Source organism: Macaca nemestrina, chromosome 8 (assembly GCF_043159975.1).
Source record: "Macaca nemestrina isolate mMacNem1 chromosome 8, mMacNem.hap1, whole genome shotgun sequence".
Classification (NCBI taxonomy): Eukaryota; Metazoa; Chordata; class Mammalia; order Primates; family Cercopithecidae; genus Macaca; species Macaca nemestrina.
The window spans coordinates 1,516,049-1,540,892 of record NC_092132.1 but is presented as its reverse complement, the minus strand read 5'-3'; the positions used below and the strand labels follow the sequence as shown (position 1 = coordinate 1,540,892).

Sequence of the window (24,844 nt, the reverse complement as noted above, 5' to 3'; positions counted from 1 at the left end):
CATGTCATATAGACGTGTGGCGCTTGCATGTCATATACACGTGTGCTTGTGCACGCGTGCAGGTGCGTGCACGGGTGTGTATGCGCGTGTACCCTCACCTGTGAGTGCTCGGCGCAGACCCGCGACATGCCCAAGCCCCTCCCGCCGCGACCGGCTCTCGCCCGCCGCCCGGGTGCGTAGCCTCTCGGGAAGACCCAGCCTTGCGCCAGTCGCCCTCGCGGGGGTCGGGGCCGCCTCCATCCCGGGTCCGCCTTCATCGCGGGTCCACCGCATCGTGCCCGCCCAGCGCGCGCCGCCCTCCGGTGGCAGGAAACGGGACACCGTGCGGTCGCCTCGGGCCAGACCGCCTTCTTAGGCTCCGCAGCTCCCACCCTGCGCTGCTCCCGACCGGGTCGGCCGCTCAAACCTTGTGCCGGGCCCGGAACCGCCCTGAGGCTCAGCAGCGCCTCCCAACGCGAACTCGTCGGTTTCCACGCGCCCGCCGCCTTCCTCACTGCTCATTCTGTCCTCTCGGCTGCCCGCCCTCCTGCTTCTGCGCTGGTGCCGCGGGCCTACTTCACCCACGGTTCCGCCTGCTCTTCCCTGGGCTCCTCTCCACGGAGCCCATAGGGCCTCGCGGCCCACATCGGGTCTGACCCTGACGCCCCTGCTGGGCATGGGCCATCCTGGCTGCAGCGTCCAGATAGATGCAGGCCTGGCACCAACAGCCAGCTGTACGCCCCAGCTCAGGCCCGGCACCGCCCATCGCCTGATTGCCTGTGTACCCCCTCACGCCGCGCCCCAGGTGCCAGGATAAGGAGCTCAACCCTGTCCTGAGGACGGAAGTAGTGGCAGTTGTTTGATAAGAGCCACAGGTGCGCGGAAGCACCGCCGCGGAAGGACCCGTGGGATGTAAGCGGTGGAGCCTGTCCAGTAGCTGGGGATTTGGCCTTGGCAAGAGGCGGCTGTGAGAGGAAGCAGGGAACACAGGCAAGGTCAGATCTTAGGAAAATCTGGGGAGGATGTCCCTTTTGTTACTGAAGGCCAGCACTGGGGCTCTGCCCGGGATCATCTCCAATCGTTCCTGTGTCTTGGTGTCATTTTCTCCAGGTGCAGGCTCCTGGTGGGAAACCAAGAGGCTGCTCTTCTGCTCTCGGTGTCAGGGAAAGGCAGGGACGCCCTCATTTTGCTTTCTGTAGTTTGAGGTGGACTCCTAGCCTTCCTCCAGTACAGCCCTGCCTCACTCGCTCTGCTCTGCGGGGTGTGGGGCAGACAGGACCAGGGAGCTTCATCTGGTCGAGGGAAACTCAGACTGGAGGCCACAGGGCCAGGAGCTGCATCCTGGCTGCACTGAGCCTCAGGGCTTCCCATCAGGAGCCCGCACCTGGAGAAAGTGACACCAAGACACAGGGAGCTCCATGACCCCTGCCATGGTGCCTCTTTTTGCTACAAAGTGGGTTTCGGGCTCAGAAGCAGGGCTGCTGGGGGTGCTGGGACTGCATAGGTGGAGTTGGCAAGGGGGATTCTCCACATCTGCTAGGAAGTCTATTTCAGCCAGAATAGGCTGTGTCCCCTTCAGAGCAGCAGGTGTCAAGTGAGACTGCCCTGCCTCCAGACGGTAGGCTCAGGGCTGGGCACTTAGTGTTGAGGATGTGCGAGGCTCCAGCCCACAGCCGTGGCCACCCAGCTCACGTGCCTTCGGAGGAGTCCATGCTGCTGACTCAGCGCTTTCTGTGCTTCGGGGACACCTGGTCGCCATCACATGGACACGCTATTTTTGCACTCGGAGGCTATTCCAGGAAGTCCATCCAGACAGAGCACGCCGTCCCCAGCCTCCTCCTCTCGGCCTGCAGCCCTGCTCTCCCCACATGTCTGATGATCTGTAAAGAGGGCTTGTTCTGCGTGGGTGGGACTTGCTCTAGATCAGTCTTGGAAAAGGAGCTCATGCTGTTGGTGTAGCCACCATTCCTGCCCCCATGCCACTCTGCCCCAGGGCCTGCTGGCTGCTGTCCATGGTGTGGTCATGATGTCCACCTGCCTGTCTGTGCCCTGCCGTGGCCGACTCTCTCTAGGGGCGTCCCTGCAGGATGCAGAGCCTCCCCCTGAGCTTGGCTTTCCCTGCTCCTCACAGACCCATCCCCCAGCCTTTTCCAACTCTCCACATCACCACTGTCTGGGGCCCTGGAGAGCCAGCCCCAGCCCTCACTGGTGTTCGGAGTTAGTGATACACAGGAAGTGGGTGATCAGGTGCCCCTGGGGGGCTGTCCCTCGCTGCTGCCCCCCAGGACCTCCCTGCATGGGACTGCAGAGTGCGGGGAAGGTCAGGCTGGAGTTGATGCCAGCGTGTGGGAGCCTTTCCCAGCCTTTCCTCTGCATTGGTGCCCTCCCCAGGCGGCATCTGTGCCGCAAAAGGGGGCAAATGCGATGGGCCCGGGGACTCATCTGTGCCGTCTGGGCTGGGCCCGCAGACACCGTTTCCACCACGCAGTAGTTGGCTGCTGGGCTGCCCAAGGGCGTGACTGTGGAGCAGGGAAACCCAGCCTGGGAAGGCAGCATTCCAGGAGCTGCTTTCCAAAAGAAGAATAGCCTCCACTAGGAAGGTGTGGCTGGGCCCCAGAGCCCCAGAAACCTGTGGGAGGCTCCACAGGGGCCTGCCGGAGGCTCCACACCCACCCTACCTCCTGCACACCGGATCCTCGGGACAGACAGTGTGGTCCAAGCAGCCCGGCAACTTTCACCGTAGCCAGCAGCCCTGGGCCACATTGGGGACGGCGAGCCTCTGGGTCTCTCAGTCAGTGGGTGGGGCAGTGACCCCAAACATGGCCTGTGCTGCTGCCACGGTGCTAAGGGGCCTGCCGAGCATGGGGTCTTTCTTGCTGGATGGAGGCACAGGTGCCAGAATCTGTCTTTTGCCCTGTGGTGTCCTGGTACAGCCTAGATCTGTGGACCCCTTCACCAGGTGCTTTATCCCCCACCCCCCAGAACTCCTGGGACCATTGAGATGCCCAGGAGATGGGGGGTTCCTGTGCCTGTGTCCCCTTGCTGCTATAGCAGCCGCCACATCTACCAGCTCTGCAGGGTGGCCACCAGGCACGGCCTTGGCAGGCTGACATCGAGGAAAGCCAGCCGTGCTGCAGGTTTCCTTCCCTCTGGCTCTCCACTTCTGCCTCCCTCTTCCACTGTTTTTGGTTTGGGTTTTTTAATGTTTTGTTTTGTTTTTTTGAGACGGGGTCAGCTGTCTTGCCCAGGCTGGAGTTCAGGGACTATTCCCAGGCGTAACCGTAGCTCACTGCAGCCTCCACCTCTTGGGCTCAAGTGATCCTCCCGCCTCAGCCTGAGTAGCTGGGACTACAGGTGTGTGCTCCCATGTCTGGCAAGCCTCTTTCAGTGTCACTATAGGTTTTTCTCCATCTTTTTTCATCTTTGGACTTGGGCTGTTTGACTTGAGTCTTCCAGTCTGGATTTTGCTGTTAAGATGGAAAACCTTGAGACTGCGTCTTTGTTTAGCATTTAGACATACGGCCCCTCTTCATTTGCTCAGTGGAATTACGATTGCACTTGGAAATGCGTCGTCTTGGGTGTGTTCTTTAAGCTGAACTTTTGTAGATCTGGCAGGACATTTAACACCAGGCCGTGAAGCCTGCTTCAGAAGTGACTGAAACATCTGCTTTATAGTGTATATTTTAAAAAATCATTTTGTCATATGAATAATTACACTGCCATTTACAGATAAATGAGATCAGAAACATTAGTTTCATATGTTGTAGTTTTTAGTTTCTGAATACCCATTGGATTCTTTTTCTTTTTTTTTGAGATGGAGTTTCCCTCTGTTGCCAGGCTGGAGTGCACTGGGGGTTGGCTCACTGCAGCCTCCGCCTCCCAGGTTCAGGCAATTCTGCCTCAGCCTCCTGAGTAGCTGGGACTACAGGCGCATGCCACCACACCCGGCTAATTTTTGTATTTTTAGAGACAGGGTTTCACCATGTTGGCCAGGATGGTCTTGATCTCTTAACCTTGTGATCTGCCCGCCTCGGCCTCCCAAAGTGCTGGGATTACAGGCGTGAGCCACTGCTCCCGGCCACTGGATTTGCTTTTAATAAATTTTAGTTCCTTTTTGAAAATTATCCATATTTGTGTCCATTTCATTCATATTTTCCTTAATATACTTACAGTACCTATTTAAAGCTCTTTTCTGCTAAATTTAACATCTGGGGCAGCCATTCATCTGCTTCCATTAGCCAGCTTTTCTCTCTTTTTTTTTTTTTCTTTTCTTTGTTTTTTTGAGACAGCATCTTGCTATGTTGCCCAGGCTGGTCTCGAAATCCTAGGCCTGAGCCATCCTCCTGCCTTGGCCTCCAAAGTAGCTGGGATTGCAGGCTTGAACCATCAGGTCTGGCTCCTCTTCCAATTTTACAGACCCTCGTGATTGCATAGGATCTCCCCGGGTAATCTGGGATGGTCTTCCTGGCCTAAGGTCAGCCGATGAGCAACCTTAATTCATCTGCAATCTCCATTCCCTTTTTGCTGCATCACCTCAAGTATTCACAAGTTCCAGGGGGCAGGAGGCGGACATCTTTGGGAGACATTATTCCGCCCACCAGAAAGCCCAGGAGCAGCCACAGCCCTGAGACGAGGCAGGGAAGGAGTGCTGCTGTCTGCTGGTGAAGATGAACTGCTTCTGACCTTCCCAAGTGAGGATATGGAGAAGAAAGAGTTTGCCAAGATGCTAGTCACACACCAGCTGCAGAGGCTATGTTGATCTGCTGTGGCGAAAAGACCACTCGCGGCATGGCAGCTCTCACAGGCCCTGCTGCGTCTTCAGGTTTGCTGCAGTCTGTCACCCACGGTCGTTATTAATTTGTTTTCACAAAGGCCGGGCAGGTGAACCTAATGGAGATAGGAACCACCACACCTGCTTCCCTGGTCTCCGATGTTGGTGTTAACCTCTGCAGTTCCTCAAGCAAAGCACTTCTTCTGTCAGGCTCACTGTCTTGCTGGAGGGAAGAAGTTCCACAGGCTCTCACTTGGTTCTTCCTACCATAATGACCCTTACTCCTCTGGCCAAGGAGCCAATGTGAGCGTTCAGCTGGCAGCTAAGAATGTGTATCCCAATAAACAGGGCACATCTGCAGACCCACTGGACCCATTAGGGATGGACTTGGGCCACAGTGCCTTCCATGACTTCCATAAACAGAGGGCCGTGGTGATCCTGTCAAAGTCCTGGCGCCAATGTCAGTGTCCGGCTACACACCACGTTCCCGTCCTCGAAAAGCCTCTCTGTGCCCCTCTATGTCGGTGACACTTAACCCTGGCAAATGGCCACAGACTCCTTCGGGGACAGAGTAGGAGTGTAACTGGTGGGAGTGGTTGGCATGCTTTGTGCTGGGAGAGCTTCCAGCCCCTCTTCACTTTGGCAGTTGTGAGTCTGAATTTCACTTACATCTGGAGACTGGGAGAGACTGTGGCAGCTGCTGTCTGGCTGGCAGAGCCTGATGTGTCTCTGATCATACTCACTGGGTCAGCAACACCCTACTGACCTCTTCTTATCCAGAATCCCACATCCCAGTTGATATTAGGGCAACCAGTTCCCTGGCTGTTTTCCCCAGTATCAACCCAAGCTTACAGAAGACAGTCACCATAGAGCTCCTGAAAGATGCCAGGAGTTCACTCATTCATGCATTTCTTTTTTTTTTTTTTTTCTTTTTGAGGTGGAGTCTCGCTCTGTCGCCCAGGCTGGAGTGCAGTGGGGTGATCTCAACTCATTGCAACCTCCGCCTCCCGGGTTCAAGCGATTCTCTTGCCTCAGCCTCCTGAGTAGCTGGGACTACAGGTATGTGCCACCATGCCTGGCTAAATTTTTAATTTTTTGAAGAGATGGGTTCTCACTATGTTGTCCAGGCTGCTCTTGAACTCCTAGGCTCAGGTGATCCTCCCACCTTGGTTTCCCAAAGTGTTGAGATTACAGGTGTGAGCCACTATGCCCAGTCTTTGGAGATTTTTGATTACTGATTTAATCTCCTTGCTAGTTATATGTCTATTCAGATTTTCTATTTCTTCATGATTTAGTCTTGTTAAGTCTTGTGTTTCTAGGAATTTGTCCACTTCATCTAGGTCACTCAATTTGTTGGCATATAATTGTTCAGAGTACTCTCTTATGATATTTTTTATTTCTTTATTTTTTAAATATTATTTATTTATTTATTTTTGAGATGGAGTCTCACTCTGTCGCCCAGGCTGGAGTGCTGTGGCGCGATCTTGGCTTACTGCAAGCTCCACCTCCCGGGTTCACGCCATTCTCCTGCCTCAGCCTCCCGAGTAGCTGAGACTACAGGCATCCGCCACCACGCCTGGCTAATTTTTTGTATTTTTAGTAGAGACGGGATTTCACCATGTTAGCCAGGATGGTCTCGATCTCCTGACCTGGTGATCCACCTGCCTTGGCCTCCCAAAGTGCTGGGATTACAGGCGTGAGCCACCGTGCCCAGCCAATATTTTTTTATTTCTATAGAATCAGTAGTAATGTTCCCACTTTTGTTTCTGGTCTTGGTAATTTTAGCCTTCTCTCTCTTTTTTTTCTTAGTCCATCTAGCTAAAAGTTTGTCAATTTTGTTGATCCTTCCAAAAAATCAACTTTTAGTTTCATTTATTTTCTCTACGTTTTTATATTCTCTATTTTGTCTATCTCTGCCCTAATCTTTATTATTTCCTTCCTTCTGCTAGCTTTGGCTTTAGTTTGGTCTTCTTTCTGTATTTCCTTAAGTTGTAAAGTTAGGTAGGTTATTGATTTGAGATCTTATTTATTAATTTGAGCATTTATAGCTGTAAATTTCCCCCTTAGCACTGCTTTTGCTGTATCTCGTAAGTTTGGTATGTTGTGTTTTTGCTTCCATTTGTTTCTAAGTATTTCCTAATTTTCTTTGTGATTTCTTTTTTGATCGATTGACTGTTTAAAAGTGTATTGTTGGCCAGGTGCGGTGGCTCACGCCTGTAATCCCAGCACTTTGGGAGGCCGAGATGGGCAGATCACGAGTTCGGGAGATCGAGACCACCCTGGCTAACACGGTGAAACCCCGTCTCTACTAAAAATACAAAACTTAGCCAGGCAAGGTGGCGGGCGCCTGTTGTCCTGGCTACTGGGGAGGCTGAGGCAGGAGAACGGCGTGAATGCGGGAGGCGGAGCTTGCAGTGAGTGGAGATCGTGCCAGTGCACTCCAGCCGGTACGACAGAGTGAGACTCCGTCTCAAAAAAAAAAAAAAAAAAAGGAGTGTATATTTTTAAAAAAAATAGTATATTGTTTAATTCCACCATTTTGTGAATTTTCCACTTTTACTTCTGTTATTGATTTCTAACCTTATCCCACTGTGGTCAGAGAAGATACTTTGTACAGTGTGAGTTTTAAAAATCTATTGAGAATTAATCTGTGGCCTAACATATGGTCTACCCTTGAAAATATCCCATATACACTTGAGAAGAATGTATAGGCTATTATTGGGTAGAGTGTTACTGTATGTCTGTTAGATCTAGTTGGTTGATTGTGTTAAGTCCTTTTCTTTTCTTCTCCTTTCGTTTATTTTCTTAGGCAGGGTTTTACTCCTGTCACCCAGGCTGGAGTGCAACGGCACAATCTCAGCTCACTGCAACCTCTGCCTCCCGGGCTCAAGCGATTCTCTTGTCTCAGCCTCCCAAGTAGCTGGGATTACAGGCACGCACCACTGCACCTGGCTAACTTTTGTATTTTTTGTAGAGACAGGGTTTTACCGTGTTGCCCAGGGTGGTCTTGAATTCCTAAGCTCAAGTGATCTACTCGACTTGGCTTCCCAAAGTGCTGGGATTACAGGTGTGAGCCACCATGCCCAGCAAGTCCTTTATTTCTTTACTTATCTTCTTATCTTCTGCCTGGTTATTCTGTCCATATGAGGGGGGGTATTGTCTCCAACTATGATTGTGAAACTGTCTATGTCTCCCTTCAGTCCATTGTGTTGGCTTTTGCTTCTTATATACAAATATAAATATATATGCGTGTGTGTGTGTGTGTGTGTGTGTATATATATATACTTTTTTTTTTTGAGAGGGGGTCTCACTCTGTTGCCCAGGCTGGAGTGCAGTGGCATGATCTCGACTCACTGCAACCTCCGCCTCCTGGTACCTGGGATTATAGGCATCTGCCACCATGCCTGGCTAATTTTTGTATTTTCTGTGGAGATGGGGTTTCGCCATGTTGGCCAGGGTGGTCTCAAACTCCTGACCTCAGGTGATCTGTCTGCCTGAGCCTCTCAAAATGCTGGGATTACAGGTGCAAGCTACCATGCCTGGCCTGCTTCATATATTTTGATGATCATACATTAGGTACATACATATTTATAATTATGACATATTCTTGCTATATTGAACTTTTTTTTGATACATAATGTCCTTCTTTGTCTCTTGTGAACTTTTAAAAAAAATTTATTTTTATTATTTATTTATTTATTTTTTTGGAGGTGGAGTTTCGCTCTTGTTGCCCAGGCTGGAGTGCAATGGCACGTTCTCGGCTCACCGCAACCTCCGCCTCCTGGGTTCAAGTGATTCTCCTGCCTCAGCCTCCCAACTAGCTGGGATTACAGGCGCCGGCCACCACACTCAGCTAATTTTGTATTTTTAGTAGAGTCGGGGGTTTCTGCATGTTGGTCAGGCTGGTCTCGAACCCCTGACTTCAGGTGATCCGCCCTCCTCAGCCTCCCAAAGTGCTGAGATTACAGGTGTGAGTCACTGTGCCTGACCTTCCTTGTGAACTTTTTTTTTTTTTTTTGAGACGGAGTCTCGCTCTGTCATCCAGGCTGGAGTACAGTGGCCGGATCTCAGTTCACTGCAAGCTCCGCCTCCCGGGTTCACGCCATTCTCCTGCCTCAGCCTCCCGAGTAGCTGGGACTACAGGCGCCCGCCACCTCGCCCGGCTAGTTTTTTGTATTTTTTTTAGTAGAGACGGGGTTTCACCGGGTTAGCCAGGATGATCTCGATCTCCTGACCTCGTGATCCGCCCGTCTCGGCCTCCCAAAGTGCTGGGATTACAGGCTTGAGCCACCGCACCCGGCCAACTTTTTTGATTTAAAAATCTGTGTTGTCTGATGCTAGTACAGTCATTCCTGCTCTCTTTTGGTTTCTATTTGCATGGAGTGTCTTTTTCTATGTTTTCATTTTCAATGTTTGTGTTTTTTAATCTAAAGTGAATCTTTTGTAGACGGCATATACTTGGATCAGGGGTTTTTATCCATCCTGCCAATCTGTCTTTTGATTGGAGAGTTTAATCCGTTTACATTTAAAGTAATTAGTGATAAGGAGAGGCTGGACACAGTGGTTCATGCCTGTAATCCCAGTGCTTTGGGAGGCTGAGATGAGAGGATTGCTTGAGACCTGGAGTTGGAGACCAGCCTGGGCCACATTCTACAGAAAATTAGCCAGGCATGGTGGCATGTGCCTGTAGTGCTAGCTACGTGGAAGGCTGAGATGGGAGGATCACTTGAACCCAGGAGTTTGAGGTTACAGTGAGCTATGATTGCACCACTGTACTCCAGCCTTGGTGACAGAGCAAGACCCCATCTCTAAAAAAATAATAATAATAATAAAATAAAATAAATAATTACTGACAAGAAATGAACTACTTCTGTTATTTTGCTGTTTGTTTTCTATATGCCATATAACTTTTTTGTCCCTCATTTCCTGAATTACTGTCTTCTTTTGTGTTTAGTTTATTTTTTTGTAGTGAAATGTTTGAATTTCTCCCTCAATTCCTTTGGTATATATTCTATAGGTTTTCTTTGTGGTTACTATGGGGTTTACATTTAACACCCTAAAGTTCTAACCCTTCAATTTGAATTTATGCCAGCTTAACTTCAACGACATTAAAAACTCTGTTCCTTTACACCTTTGTCTCCACTCCTTTCAGTTGCTGATGTCACAAAATTACATCTTTATACCTTGTGTACCCCAAAACATAAATAATTCTTATGAATGCACTGATCTCTTAAATTAGGAAAAAAAATGGAATTACAAACCAAAATTATAGTAATAATAGCTTTTAAACTAATAATTTAAAAATGTGGACTGGGTGTGGTGGCTCAGGCCTGTAATCCCAGCACTTTGGGAGGCTGAGATGGGTGGATCACCTGAGGTCAGAAGTTCAAGACCAACCTGACCAACATGGTGAAACCCCGTCTCTACTAAAAATATAAAAATTAGTCGGTTGTGGTGGCAGGTGCCTGTAATCCCAGCTACTTGGGAGGCTGAGGCAGGAGAATCACTTGAACCTGGGAGGCAGAGGTTGCAGTGAACCAAGATTACACCATTGCACTCCAGCCTGCACAACAGAGTGAGACTGCATCTCAAAAAAACAAAAGTGGCTGGGCACGGTGGCTCACGCCTGTAATCCCAGCACTTTGGGAGGCCGAGTTGGGTGGATCATGAGGTCAGGAGATTGAGAGCATCCTGGCTAACATGGTGAAATCCTGTCTCTACGAAAAAATACAAAAAATTAGCCAGGTGTGGTGGCAGGCACCTGTAGTCCCAACTACTCGGGAGACTGAGGCAGGAGAATGGCATGAACCTGGGAGGCGGAGCTTGCAGTGAGCCAAGATTGAGCCACTGCACTCCAGCTTGGGCAACAGAGCAAGACTCCGTCTCAAAAAAAAAAAAGTGTGTGTGTGTGTATATATAGGATTTAATATATATATAGTATAATATATAATATATTTTATATATAATATATAATATATATATTAAATCCTATAGAAAACAAAACATAGACTTAGAAATTAATCCATTTTTTTTTTTTTTGAGACGGAGTCTCACTCTGTCCCCCAGGCTGGAGTGCAGTGGCGTGATCTTGGCTCACTGCAAGCTCTGCCTCTCGGGTTCACACCATTCTCCTGCCTCAGCCTCCTGAGTAGCTGGGACTACAGGTGCCTGCCACCGTGCCTGGCTAATTTTTTTTTGTATTTTTAGTAGAGATGGGATTTCACCGTGATCTCAATCTCCCGACCTTGTGATCCACCTGCCTTGGCCTCCCAAAGTGCTGGGATTACAGGCGTGAGCCACTGTGCCCAGCCCACATGTTTACCTTTATTGAGATCTTTATTTCTTCTTAACAGCTTTGAGTTACCATCTAGTGTCCTTTCATTTCAACCTACAGGACTTCCTTGAGCATTTCTTGCAGGGCAGGTCTAGTAGTAACAAACTCCCTCAGCTTTTGTTTATCTGGGAATGTCTTATTGTCTTCCACACATGTGAAGGATAGTTTTGCCAGATATAGGATTCTTTGTTGCCAGTTGTTTTTTTTTTTTCTTTTAACACTTTATTTATTTTTATTATTTTTTTTTTATTTTTGAGAGGGTACCTTGCTCTGTTGCCCAGGCTGGAGTGCAGTGGCACAATCTCGGCTCACCACAACCCCTGCCTCCCAGGTTCAAGTGATTCTCCTGGCTCAGCCTCCTCAGTAGCTTGGATTATAGGCGCCTGCCACCAGGCCCAGCTAATTTTTGTATTTTTATAGAGACATGGTTTCAGCATGTTGGCCAGGCTGATCTCAAACTCCTGACCTCAGGTGATCTGCCCACCTTGGCCTCCCAAAGTGCTGGGATTACAGGCATGAGCCACTTCTTTTAGCACTTTAAATATATTTGCCCTCTGCCTTCTGGCCTCCAAGTTTCTGATGAAAAATCTGCTTGTCATTTTATTGAGGATCCCTTGTATGTGACAAGTTGCTTCCCTCTTGCTGCTTTCAGGATTATCTCTAACTTTGTGTTTCAAACGTTTGACTATAATGTGTCTCGGTGTGGGTCTCTTTGAGTTCATTTTACTTGGAGTTACTTGAGCTGCTTGGATGTTTATATGCATGTCTTCATCAAATTTGGGAAGTATTCCGCCATTATTTCTTCAAACATAGTCATATGCTGCATAATGACATTTTGGTTATCGATGGACTGCATATATGATGGTGGTCCTCAAAGATGATAATACTGTATTTTTATTGTACTTTTTATGTTTATATGTACTTAGATACAAAAATACTTACCATTGTGTTATAATTGCCTAAGTATTAAATACAGTAACATGCTGTACACATTTGTAGCCTCGGAGCAATAAGTTATATACTCTATGGTTTAGGTATACAGTAGCTATACCTTGTAGGCTTGTATAAGTACTCTCTATGATGTTCACACAATGATGAAATCACATTAGGATGTATTTCTCAGAACACATTTTTGTTGTTAAGTGATGCATGACTATTCTCTCTGCCTCTTTCTCTTTCTTCTCTTTCTGAGGTACCCAAAATGTATGTGTTGGCCCATTTGATGCTGTCCCACAGGTCCCTTAGTCTCTGTTCATTTTTTTTTTCTTTTGAGACAGGGTCTCACTCTGTCACCCAGGCTGGAGTGCAGTGGCACAGTCACAGCTCACTGCAACTTCGACCTCCTTGGCTCAAGCAGTCCTCCCTCCTCAGCCTCCTGAGGAGCTTGGACTACAGGTGTGTGCCACCATGCCTGGCTAATTTTTGTTTTTGTTTTTATTTCTCGTAGAGACAGGGTTTTGCTAAACATGTTGCCCAGGCTGGTCTTGAACTCCTGGGATTAAGTGACCCACCTGCCTCAGCCTCCCAAGGTTCTGGGATTACAGGTGTGAGCCACTGTGCCTGGCCTTTTTGTTAATATTTCCACTTCATTCATACATTTTTCTTGACTTCTTCCATGTCTTCCTTTAGTGCTTGAGTTCTTTAAGATAATTGTTTTAATTCTTTGTCTAGTAGCCATGCTATTAAGGTTATTTTTAGGGAAAATTTCTTTTCTTTTTTTTTAGATGGAGTCTCGGTCTGTCTCCCAGGCTGGAGTGCAGTGGCATGATCTTGGCTTACTGCAACCTCTGCCTCCCGGTTTCAAGTGATTCTCCTGCCCTAGCCTCCCAAGTAGCTGAGATTACAGGCGCCCTCCACCACATTAGGATAATTTTTGTATTTTTGGTAGAGACAGGGATTTCACCATGTTGTCCAGGCTGGTCTGAAACTCCTGACCTCAGGTGATCTGCCCGCCTTGGCCTCCCAAAGTGTTGGGATTATATGTGTGAGCCACCGTGCCCAGCTTTTCTGAGATAGTTTCTGTTGATTTATTTTTGTTTTCATTTGGATTGGCCATACTTTCCTGTTTCTTTGTATGCCTTATGAACTTTTGTTGAAAACTGGACATTTGAGGCCGGGCGCGGTGGCTCAAGCCTGTAATCCCAGCACTTTGGGAGGCCGAGACGGGCGGATCACGAGGTCAGGAGATCGAGAGACGATCCCGGCTAACACGGTGAAACCCCGTCTCTACTAAAAAATACAAAAAAAAAAAAAAAAATAGCCGGGCGAGGTGGCGGGCGCCTGTAGTCCCAGCTACTCGGGAGGCTGAGGCAGGAGAATGGCGTAAACCCGGGAGGCGGAGCTTGCAGTGAGCTGAGATCCGGCCACTGCACTCCAGCCTGGGTGACAGAGCAAGACTCCGTCTCAAAAAAAAAAAAAAAAAAAAGAAAACTGGACATTTGAATCTAATAATGTGGTAACTCTGGAAATCAGACTCTCCTCCTTCCCCAGGGTTTGCTGGGTTTTGTTTGTTTTCTTTTCTACTGTTGTAGGCTGTCTCTGTTCCAAGGCTTAGCTGGGGTATAAACTTAAGGTCTTCTTGGGACCCTTCTGAGCCTTTCTTTGGCATTTATGGTCACTTTCTAATTTCCCCAGTATATACAGTTGTTTTGAATGTCCTAGTGTTTCATGTTTGGCTCCTAAGAAAAGAAAAAGAAATAAATTCAGAGGGAAAAAAGGCACCAGCTCTTTAAATCCCTGGAAGTCACTTCAGTCAGAAGGGGAGGGGCTTGCAACAATGTGGGGAGGGGCCATGACAACAGCTGCTGCTGCTTTGTCTGCCCCTCAGGATCCATTGCTGCTTAACAAGTGACCACAAACCTCATGACTCTCTTATCATCTGGCCGTTTTTGTGGGTCGGGAGTCCTGGCACAGTCTAAATGGATCCTCTGGCTCAGCACCTCTTACAAGGCTAATGCCAAGGTGTTTCAGCCAGGGCTGCATTCTCATCTCCAGGATTGACTGGGGAAGGATGCACCTGCAAGCTCCCATACTTGTTGATGAAATTCAGTTCCTTGTGGGCAGTTGGGCTGAGGGTCCTCATGTCTTGCTAGCTGTCAATCTTGCTACATGAGCCTCTGCCTAGGACATCTTGCAACATGGCAGCCTAATTCATCAAAGCCTGCAGGGGAGTCTGCCATCAAGACAAAGGTAGCGATCTTATGTAACATAATTATGGGAATGATGGACATCCCATTATGTTCGCTGTGTTCTCTTGGTGAGAAGCAAGTCACAGGACCCACCCACACTCAAGGGGAAAGAATTACACAAGGCATGAGTACCAGGAGCAAGAATAACCGGGGCCATTATAGAGCTTTCTCCCACAGCACCATAAATCAGTCACTGATTCAAAGCATATACTACGTCCCATAAGATACAATGATATATTCTCAGGATACAATCTCCCAACTGGCACTGCAACCAGGTCTTAAGGCCACTAAACCATTCTATCATGCCAGCTGCCTCTAGAGCCAGGACACCTAGTAACACCAGTGCATTCCATGGGCAAGAAGTTAGCTGGAAAATAAGTTCCTTAGTCAGCATCAATGTTGTGTATGTTACTATGATGTGGAATAAATATTTTATTTTATTTATTTATTTATTTATTGAGATGGAGTCTTGCTCTGTCCCCAGGCTGGAGTACAATGGCGTGATCTTGGCTCACTGCAACATCCGCCTCCCAGGTTCAAGCAATTCTTGTGCCTCGGCCTCCCAAGTAGCTGGGATTACAGGTGCCCACTACCACGCCAGGCTAATTTTTGTATTTTTCATAGAGACGGGGTTTCATCATGTTAGCCAGACTGGTCTGTGGATGGCACTCTTTACCTCAAGTGATCCGCCTGCCTTGGCCTCCCAAAGTGCTGGGATTACAGGTGTGAGTCACTGTGCCTGGCTGGAATAGATATTTTATAAATTCATGGTGGCATGAATCATTGCAGTCAAGAACAAATTCATATCTAGAATCCATTCCTCCAGTGAGGACACACAGTGCCCCTTCATGATGGAAAGGATTCAGTGTGGTCAGCCTGCTGGCAGGTGGCTGAGCCCCCAGAAGTGGAGCTATGCTGGGGGCTCGGTGTCCATCTCTGCTGCTGGAAGGTTCAGCATTCAGTGGTGGCAGCCTTGAGGGGAGGAAGATCTATATAGCAGAGCCCATGCAAAGCCCCCATCTCTGCTGCTGCTCATTGATAAAGCATGAAGGTGGCTGGAAAGTGTGACTGCCATCCACAGTGCATGGCGTCATCCTCCTGATGATCCCTCTTGGTACGTCTCCCCAAAATGCATGACTCTGGTGGACATTTGCAAAGGTGCACAACATCTTCACATTCTGTGCTGTTCACCTACATCCTCTTTCCCAGATGTCCTTCTTACCAATCTTCTAAGCCTGCTCTTTTTGGTATCTAGCCAAACCGTTAACTATCACCAGGAACAAAGTCAATATGTTCTTCCATGGATCTCTTAGTCCCGACAAAATGGACAACAAAATTCACCGCTCAAAGTGCTTCTCATTGCCAGGCACACTCCTGACAAGGCTGGAGCTCAGTACACCCTGAGGGACTGTCTGAGAACCAGGGCTGCTTTTCCTTCCTTGTCAGTCAGGTGACTATGAGGAGCTTCCCGTGATGCCATTGGTGTGGATCAAGAGAGAGGAGGTGATGGAGGAGCACTCCGTGTCACAGGCAGCTGAGCTGCCAGGACCTTTGCAAACCCAGTTTCTTATGTTTCATCTTCATTTGATGATGAATTGCTGGTACACACGCCCAACCTCATGGCTTGGTGGGTCTGGTACCATCAGTTCATGATGACTATCCCAAATTGTGTAGTTATTGGATGTCTTGTGATTAGGCATCAGTGCTTGCCAGGGCCCCATAGCAAACCAGAGTTTGTTTCTCAAAAGAAGAATAGCTTAGGCTCATGCCTGTAATCCCAGCACTTTGGGAAGCTGAGGCAGGAGGATTGCTTGAGCCCAGGAGTTTCAGACCAGCCTGGGCAATGCAGTGAGACACTGTCTCTACTAAAAAAGTTAAAAAAAAAAAAAAATAGGCCGGGCGCGGTGGCTCTAGCCTGTAATCCCAGCACTTTGGGAGGCCAAGACGGGCGGATCACGAGGTCAGGAGATCGAGACCATCCTGGCTGACACGGTGAAACCCCGTCTCTACTAAAAAATACAAAAAACTAGCCGGGCGAGGTGGCGGGCGCCTGTAGTCCCAGCTACTTGGGAGGCTGAGGCAGGAGAATGGCATGAACCCGGGAGGCGGAGCTTGCAGTGAGCTGAGATCCGGCCACTGCACTCCAGCCTGGGTGGCAGAGCGAGACTCCATCTAAAAAAAAAAAAAAAAAAAAAAAAAAAAAATATCTGGGTGTGGTGGTGCACACTTTTAGTCCTAGCCACTTGGGAGGCTGAGACAAGAGGACTGCTTGAGCATTGGGAGGTCAAGGCTGCAGTGAGCTGTGATTGCAACACTGCTCTCCAGCCTGGGTGACAGAATAGCACCCTGTCTTAAAAAAAAAAAAAAAAAAAAAAAAAGTTTTATGCACAAGAGGGCATGACTGCTCTAAAACTCTAGGGTTCTGTGCTGTGATTTTCTTACTGGGTTTCTCCAGAAGCTTCAAACAGTATTCATTTGTGCAACTGGCAGTCTGAGTGTCATTGATCTATTGGGTCATAAGGCTCAAGTGGTAAAGCAGGTGGCATTGAATGCTGGTCTTACTGCACAGCCTTTTCTTGCCCAGGGGCCAACTCAAAGCCAGCAGACCATGAACTACTTAGTGAAATGGGTTGCAGGGCTCCAGTGTTGCCTTTGAAAAAGCATATAGGCCTGCAGATATGCCCGGTTTATAGTGGCAGGTAGTGTAAGGTACACAATGTGTCTTTCATCTTAAATTTTTTTTTTTTTTTTTAGAGATGGCATCTCACTGTGTCACCCACTCTGGAGTGGCATGATCATAGCTCATGGCAGCCTAGAACTCCTGGGCTCAAGCAATTCTCCCACCTCAGCCTTTTGAGTAGCTGGGATTTTACAGGCCACTGTGCCTGGTGTATTTCATCTTTTAGGTGATATTCTAACATGCCCCAGGCTATTGGATTCCTAGAAACTTCACTGACATTGTAGGACCCTGAATTTTCATGGTTTGCATGAAAAGATCATTTCTTACTCAGGCATCCAAGGTATTTGCTACTCTGTGTTCATTTAGTCCAATCAGGATAAGTTCACCAATATAGTGTATCAGTTCATGCTTGTGGGGGTCAAGCCAATAAAGATCTCTGGATTAGATTACCTCAGAGAGTGGGCACTGACCCAGCAGTGAGACAAGAATGTGAGGGTATTTCATCAGCCCTATTAAGTAAAAGCAAACTATTTCTGGTTATTCTTGCAAATTATTATTTTTTCACGTTCTAAAAGGCAAAACAGGCTGGGCGCAGTGGCTCACACCTGTAATCCCAACACTTTGGGAGGCCAAGGAGGGTGGATCACCTGAGGTCAGGAGTTTGAGGCCAGCCTGACCAACATGGAGAAACTCCATCTCTACTAAAAATACAAAATTAGCTGGGCATGGTGGCACATGCCTGTAGTACTAGCTACTCGGGAGGCTGAGGCAGGAGAATTGCTTGAACCTGGGAGGCGGAGGTTATGGTAAGCCAAGATTGCGCTACTGCACTCCAGCCTGACAACAGAGCGAGACTCCATATTAAAAAAAAAAAAAAAAAAAGATGAAACATTTTATCTGGGTGAAGGGATGATTTAACTCATGAAACTCAAGAACACAAGAACAACAAAAATACTTTCCTTGAACATTTTTAGCTAGAATGACCATTATGTAGCCATTATGTAGGCATTCTCCTACATAAAACATTATTATTTTCCCACTACTCCAAAGGAATCCAATAAATAATTTTACAGTGAAGGGGCCTGGATCAAAACTGAAAGTGACACCTGGCCCCCGAGAAACATGAATCACAGGTCCCTGTGCAGGTCCCAGCGTCCAGTCCTCCAAGAACCAGCACTGCTGGAGCCTGGCTGTGGTTTCTTCCTTCCCCGATGGGACCAGCTGGAGGTTCACAGAGGCCAAAGATGACAACACGAGAGGTGGTCAAAACCAAGGTTTCCTTGCGCTTCCTTTGTCTTCCTCCATGGCCTGGCCTGAGTGCTGCAGCTGGGCCCCAGGAGACGAGCTCCTCACCCAAGCTGGAGAGCATCTGCTGTGCCCGCCATGCCAAGAAGAGCTCCGGTGGGCTTTCTCCATAGCATTTCTTTGCGATGGCGTCCAAGTTGGTGGGATGAGGCTCTGGGATGAGGTCCTGCATTTGGCCGGATATGACTCATTACTTATCTTCGACTGCCATGAAGAGGTTCTGGAATACCACGATGCTCCAGGAGAAGCTGCTGGCTGGGCTGCAGGCAGCAAGAGACATGGCCAGCAGCCATCACAGCAGTACTGCTTCACACTAGGGATGTGGAGGTTACAGTCCTTCACCAGCAAATCCCTCCTCTCACAAACATAGCCTGGTTCATCCATGATGAGGCGCTTCCCTTGAACAGAGTTCCAGCCCTGATTGCTCAGGCAACTGCTACTGCCCAGGTTAACCTGCACTTTCCATGGGCTGGGCTGGTCGTGGTCTTGAGCCTGGAGGAGAGTCCTATGTCTCACTCCCTCTCTTCCCGCCTGAAGGTGCTGCTGAGGACATGGACGAGGATAGCCTGGGCAAGGGCCCCACATGCCCAGCAGCCCCATCCTTGTGAATTATTACAGGAAGAAAAGCATTTTCCAGCCAGTGGCCCACTCCAGGTGCCAGGGGTCATGTTGATTTGCTCCGGAAAATATATCACATCTGTAGCAGCAGGTGCAGTTGGAATAGCCACCTGCTGAGCTTTGTGAAAATCCACAGACGTTCTCCAGGGATGCCCGCCTTCCGCCTCGCCCAGCTAGGGAGTCAAGTGGGGCTGTGCTGGAGATCACCAGCCCTGCATCTTTTACATCTTTTGGGGGTAGCACTAACCTTGGCAGTTTCACCAGACATGCAGATTTGAGTTCATTAGCCTGGTAGGAAAGACAAATTGCAGGACTTCCATTTAACTTCTTATAGCATGACAGCAATAACCCTGTGGGTCGCAGAGCTGATGCGAGGATGCCGCCAGTTTCTCGGATGTCTTTTTAGCTACACACTCAGGAACTTTTACAAACTGACCACAGGCAGGCTCTGCAGAACTCCCAGGCCCAGCTTGAGATGAACTTGGACCACAAATGCATGATCCCTGACCGTCAGCCGCCACTTTAACTGGTGGACCACCATGGTGTTTTGGGGCCCCAGAATTTGGCACTCACCAAAATCAGTGATCTGTGGGCCCTGAAAGCGCAAGATGTCGCCCTTGTCTGGAGCACCTCACTGAAGGGGCAGTGGCTCCCGTGGGGAGGGCTGAGAGGGCAAGTCCTGAGCACCTGAGAGCCCAGGGAGCCTGGCTTCCTTGTCAACCACAGGTGAGGACAAGGACAGGCACAACCAGATCAGCTGCACAGCTGTGTCTTTTAGGGTCTGTCTCCTGGCACGTTCTGGTGCCAAGTACTGCATCTATCAGAGTACGGTCAGGAAACAGAAAACTTACTACCTTTAAGTATTTAAAATTGTAAGGCTTGCACGGTGGCTCATGCCTGTAATCCCAGCTCTTTGGGAGACTGAGTCAGGTGGATCGCTGGAGCGCAGGAGTTCAAGACCAGCCTGGGCAACATGGTGAGATCTCATCTCTACAAAAAAAAAAAAAAAAAAAAAAGCGAGCGTTGATAGTGGCAGGTGCCCCTAGTCCCAGCTTCTGGGGAGGCTGAGGTGGGAGGACCGGCTGAGTCTGCGAGCTGAGGCTGCAGTGAACCCTGAGCGTGACACTGCAGTCCAGCCTGGGCGACAGAGGGAGACCCTGTGTCCAAAATAAATACAATAAATACTAAAGTTTTTATGAAGAATGGCCAAACAGCAATTATAAGTCTAAAGTAACAAGAGCTCCCTGAGCTCCCACGGAGATGATTCCGGAAGCAGCGATGCCCGAGTGGGAGCAGAGGGGCAGCGGGGGTTTCTGCGCTCTGCATCGCGGCGGGGCCCTCCCAGGAGCGGGTCACCGCCGCGCAGGCGGCACAGGAGAGCCGGGGCACGGCCCAGCGCGGTGGCATGGGGCCGACTTTGGACTTAGGAAGACTTCGCGGGGCGGGACCAGCTGCCGAGCGCAGGAGCAGCGTGGCCGGGACCTCCCGGTGCACGCCGAGGACCGTCAGGGAGGCGCGCGGGCCCGGAAGACCCAGCCTGAACCAGGGCGTCAGTGCGGGTTTCGCCAGGAGCAGCAGAGCGCGGAGCGGAGACTCCCGGGGCGCAGAGCCAGGTGGGGCTGGAGGTGGAACCGTCCCCGGAGCCACGCGCCGGAGAAGGGACCCAGAGCATCTCCCGCGGGCGCCCCGCTCCTCCGGCTTCCCCCGCCACGCTTTATCCCCGAGGCCCCGCGCCAGCCTAGTAGCCGGACCGCCTCGCGTCTCCCCTGGGAGGCCCGGAGACGCCCGGCCCCTGACTGCTGCTCCGCCCCGGGAAGCTGCGCGCCGACGGGATGCCTCCGACTCAGACCCTGTCTTGCTTTTGCTTTTCTTTTCTTTTCTTTTCTTTTTTTTTTTTTTTTTTTTTTTTGAGACGGAGTCTGGCTCTGTCGCCCAGGCTGGAGTGCAGTGGCCGGATCTCAGCTCACTGCAAGCTCCGCCTCCCGGGTTTACATAATTCTCCTGCCTCAGCCTCCCGAGTAGCTGGCACTACAGGTGCCCGCCACCTCACCCGGCTAGTTTTTTGTATTTTTTAGTAGAGACGGGGTTTCACCGTGTTAGCCAGGATGGTCTCGATCTCCTGACCTCGTGATCCGCCCGTCTCGGCCTCCCAAAGTGCTGGGATTACAGGCTTGAGCCACCGCGCCCGGCTGCTTTTGCTTTTCTGACCCAACTTTTGTTTTTTATGTATCCAAATCTTGTAATATATTTATTTTTGAACAATTTGAACAATTACATACTAACAGCCATAATGACAACTCGGCCTGGCGGGGTAACTCACACCTGTACTCCCAGCAATTTAGGAGGCCTATGTGGGAGGATTGCTTCAGCCTGGGAGTTTTAAGACCAGCCTGGGCAGCAAAGTAAGACCCCAGCTCTACCAAAACCATTTTTAAAAAGCATTAGCTGTCTGTAGTGCCAGCTACTCTGGAGGCTGAGGTAGGAGGATCGCTTGAGCCCAGGGAGGTCGAGGCTGCCGTGATCTGAGATCACGCCACTACACTCCAGCCCACAAACATGGAGTCTTATAGCTATATGTAAGGTTTTAAAAATTAAATTTCAAAATAAAATAAATTTCAGGTTTTTTTTTTTTTTTTGCAGGAAGTGTTATAGGATCTGCAATAAAAAGCATAACATATATTAGTACAGAAATATATCCTAACATATATGATGTATACATTCTCTCTATAGGACAGATATAAAGAAGAGTGGGATAGATATTATATTTCAAGGAGAGTAACACAGCATATCACTTCTACTTATTGTAGAGCTTGTGTGTGTCTAAAATGTGTGATTATGGGTGTCCAATCATTTATGGTGTTTGTATCCCATTGGTAAAGTAAGAGTTTACTTTAAAATGTATCAATATACCAATAAAATGTATCAATAATCTGATCTTTTGTAACTATTTAAACTTGTTAGGAAAAACTTTAGATGTCAGCATAGAAATACACCAGGCGTGGTGGTGGGTGCCTGTAATCCCAGCTACTCTGGAGGCTGAGGTGGAAGAATTGCTTGAATCCAGAAGGCAGTGGTTGCAGTGAGCTGAGATTGCGCCACTGCACTCCAGCCTGGGCAACAAGAGTGAAACTCCATCTCAAAAAAAGAAAAAGAAAGAAAGAAAGAAAGAGAGAGAGAGAAGGAAAGAAAGAAAGAAGAAAGTTTGAGGACCACAGTGTAGATGGCTGGGTGTTCAGAGCTTTACCCAGGAGCCAGGCCCTGTGTGGCCAGCTGTGCCCATCTGCCAGGCATGCACATCTCACTAGGCAGCCAGGGCACCCACTGCTTCCGAAAGCTTCCCAGGTCCTATCCACATGCCCTCATCAGTGTACTGCACTGTCAGGATCATCTCAGGGGTGTTGAGACCACCAAGCTCCCTGTGGACCAAACTGTGGCACAGAAAGGACATGACAAGATGGGAAGATATGCTGATGCCACTTGCACGGAGGGGCAGAGGCGCGAATTGCTTCTGGTGAATGTTGGTTGAGGCAGGAAAAAATATTTACCAGATCAGTCGCTGCATAACAGGTGGTAAATTGTATTGATTTGTTTCATTAAGGAGAACACACTTGAAACAGCAGCTGCAAAAGGGGGGGTCACCTTCTGATTAAGCTGACAAGGACCTAGGCATTCCCCAAAGCCATCATTTTCTGTCTAAATAAAACTGGAGAATGAAGTCTCAGACTGCAATTAGTCTACGCAATCCCCTCGTGACGCCGTATTTTCTCTGACAGGCTGTTGTGGTAGGAAATTCAGGACTCGACTCTCCTCCCCTCCCCCTTCCCCTCCTCCTCCCCTCCTCCTCCCCATTCCTTCCCTCCCCTCCCCTCCCCCTCCTGCCCTCCCCCTCCCCTCCCCCTCCTCTCCCCCTTCCCCATCCCTTCCCTCCCCTCTCCCCTCCTCTTCTCCTCCCCTTCCCTCCTCCTCCCCTACCCTCCTCCTCCCCATCCCTTCCCCCCTCCCTCCCTGTCCCTCCCTGTCCCCCTCCCCCTCCCCCCCCCTCCTCTCCTCTTTTCTTTTTTTTTCTTGCTCTGTCACCCAGGCTGGAGTGCAGTGGCACAATCTCGGCTCACTGCAACCTCTGCCTCCTGGTTCAAGCGATTCTCCTGCCTCAGCCTCCCAAGTAGCTAGGATTACAAGCGCCCACCACCATGCCTGGCTAAATTTTGTATTTTTAGTAGAGACGGGGTTTCACCATGTTGGCCAGGCTGGTCTCAAACCCCTGACCTCATGATCTGCCCGCCTCAGCCTCCCAAAGTGCTGGGATTACAGGCGTGAGCCACAGCTCCTGGCCTGGCTTTTCTTCTAATGACGGTAAGAATATGATAATGGTAGTTAACATTTGTTGAATGCTTATTGTGTATGAGACCCTGCTGTAAGTATTTTATATTTATTAGCTGATATGGTTTGGTTTCCTCCGAATCTCATAGTGAAATGTGATCCCCAATGTCAAAAGTGGGGCCTGGTGGGAGGTGTTTGGGTCATGGGGGTGGATCTCTCATGAATGGTTTGGTGCCCTCCTCACCGTAATGAGTTCTCACTCTCTGAGCTCACAAGCTTGCACTAGAGCTGGTTGGTTAAACAGCCTGGCATCCATCCTGCTCCGCCATGTGCCATGTGGCATACCTGCTTCTCCTTTACCTGCTACCGTCAGTAAAGGCTTCCTGAGGCCTCCCCAGAAGCTGGGCAGACGCAGGTGCCATGCTTGTGCAGCCGTAGAACCGCGAGCCAAGTAAACCTCTTCTCTTTATGAATTACCCAGTCTCAGGTGTTCCTTTGTAGCAATGCAAAAACAGACTGACACATTAGCCCAGCGATCCTCCAAACAGAAACAAAGTCCACAAGCCCTAGAGGCAGGCAGAGTGGCTATTCCTTTTTTAACACAGGAATACAGTGGATACAGTGGGGGCTTAAACCGGTAATTCCGTTATACAAGATATGATAATTCATTTCAACAGAGTCACAAAAAGTCCCTCAAGCTTTGATTGGGAATTTAAAAATATTTAGCTGATATGGGAATAGAAGGATGATTCTGATTCTGGGACTGTGCAGTTGTTTAAAGTTCTGTGTTCCTCTGATACTCTCAGCAGTCAGAGAACAGAGACAGGAAACATGCATATCTATGGAGGGCCCGCCGGAAGGACTTGGCAGCAGAGGATTCCACCTGCACAGGAAAGGTAGACAGCTACTGGGTAGCAGAAAAGAACAAACAAACCCTGACTCATAAAACCTGTAAGCAACTCCCCCAAATCAAAGGAAAAAGCTGCAGATCACAAATCATCCAATATTCCAGTATCCCAGTACTCAGAAATAACAAACGTGCAGACCAGGTGCAGTGGCTCCCACCTTAAACCCCAGCCCTCTGGCAAGTTGAGATGGAAGGTCACTTGAGCCCAGTAGTTTGAGAGCAGCCTGGGCAATATGGTAAGATTCTGTCTCTACAAAAAAAAAAAAAAAAAAAAAAAAAAAAAAAAAAAAATTGTGCCTGTAGTCCCAGTTCCTCAGGAGACTGAGGTGGGTGGATCACCTGAGCCTGGGGAGGTCAAAGCTGCAGTGAGCCGTGATGGCACCACTGCACTCCAGCCTCAGCAACAAAGCAAGACCCTGTCTCTTAAAAAAAAAAAAAAAACACAAAACAAACTGAAAAAAGAAATAACAAATGTGCAAACATTTGATGAATACTCCAAATATTTTTCTCTCCATTTTTACAGGGGTAAATTTCCATAATTATGAAGAGGCAGAAAGAGATGGAGAGAGAGAATTTTATAACAGCAGAGATATTTTATACATTTCATTTTAAAAATAAAATGTTAAATTTAACAAATGAAAATAAACTAGTGAAGCTCAAGGAATTGCTGGATGCATAAAAATCTCTTTTAAAAATTGTGTACAAAAGAACATATGTAATATATATGTGCCTTAGGACAATA

The 24,844-nt window shown here is 48.8% G+C and overlaps 1 protein-coding gene and 1 pseudogene across 10 annotated transcripts in view; one reads left to right on the top strand and one right to left on the bottom strand.

Annotated features, from left to right (window-relative positions):
• The window catches only part of LOC105488463 (IQ motif and ankyrin repeat containing 1), a 63,309-nt gene that overhangs the window by 5,962 nt on the left and 32,503 nt on the right, over window positions 1-24,844 (top strand). The gene's annotated exons all lie outside the window — the stretch shown is intronic.
• Window positions 18,040-19,416, bottom strand: LOC105488464 (SREBP regulating gene protein pseudogene; annotated as a pseudogene).